Here is a 1060-nt window from a genome sequence, read left to right as displayed (position 1 = left end):
ACTCAAGACATTTTGCAATCACTGAATGCTCTGCCTCATAGGAGAAGACATCGAATGATTTTACTCCCCAATCCCAGCCTAACCTTGTCCCCAGGCTCAATTTCTACCGCATATAAAGAGAGAACCAGCTGGTGGAGGAGATTAATCCCAGCCTTACATCACAACAACAATATAATGTAAAGACTGTAGTTAAAAGATTTTTGTAAATTCTACAGGCATGCACGGTGTCTCTTGTCTAACACCAAATGGTGTCAGGGTGCAGAATCACCCAACAGGTTGCCCGGAGGCTTAGTCTTCTCTTCCACCCCACACACAAATTGGGTTGAGGGGTATTATGTCAGCTGCTCTGACTAAAATAGTGTGTTGCTACGTGCAAGTTATGTACAGGTATGTACCGGACACAAATCAAGTTGAGCTTCCTGTTGGCCTCATCGATGTGCAGTACGTTTTCAGTCTTTCGGGTTTACAGAACATTTCTCCAGTCCTCACAGTGGTATGTGAAGTTGTTCCATTTGTTCAGATTGGATGGGAGCTACTATGTGACACTGACAAACTAAAGGACCTATTGAATAACCAATAATAGAAAAGTTATTCATGTTTTGGAAGAGAACAGGTTATTGTTTCTAGTTGGCTAATTGGATGGTATCTATTGCCTAGCCACTTATCCTGAAACCTTGCCAACTTTTTTATTTATCGAACCATACTAAGTGATGACAGGGTCAAGGGCATTGGAATGTGTGAATGGAATGTGGATGTCCACGTTTGTCTTGTTGGAATGTTTACATCCTCAGCTGGAAATCTGACCCCCTTTGGTGAGCTTGTTGTTGGGTTGATAAGAGTAAATATATGAAGTGATTTGCACGAGCAAACGAATAAAATTAAACCAAATGGTATTTTTATATATATATATATTTATATATGTATGTATGTAATATTTATTTAATATTTATGACTGTTACTACTGTTATTTAACTATATGTAAATTAGAGGATGGTCAATTAAGTCATGCTTTATTTTTCTTTAGGGACAGATAATTCGGACAGGTAACGTTAGCTAGCTA

This window comes from Oncorhynchus kisutch, linkage group LG17 (genome assembly GCF_002021735.2).
Source record: "Oncorhynchus kisutch isolate 150728-3 linkage group LG17, Okis_V2, whole genome shotgun sequence".
NCBI lineage: Eukaryota > Metazoa > Chordata > Actinopteri > Salmoniformes > Salmonidae > Oncorhynchus > Oncorhynchus kisutch.
The sequence above is the reverse complement of the archived record's forward strand: the minus strand, read 5'-3'. Positions refer to the sequence as shown.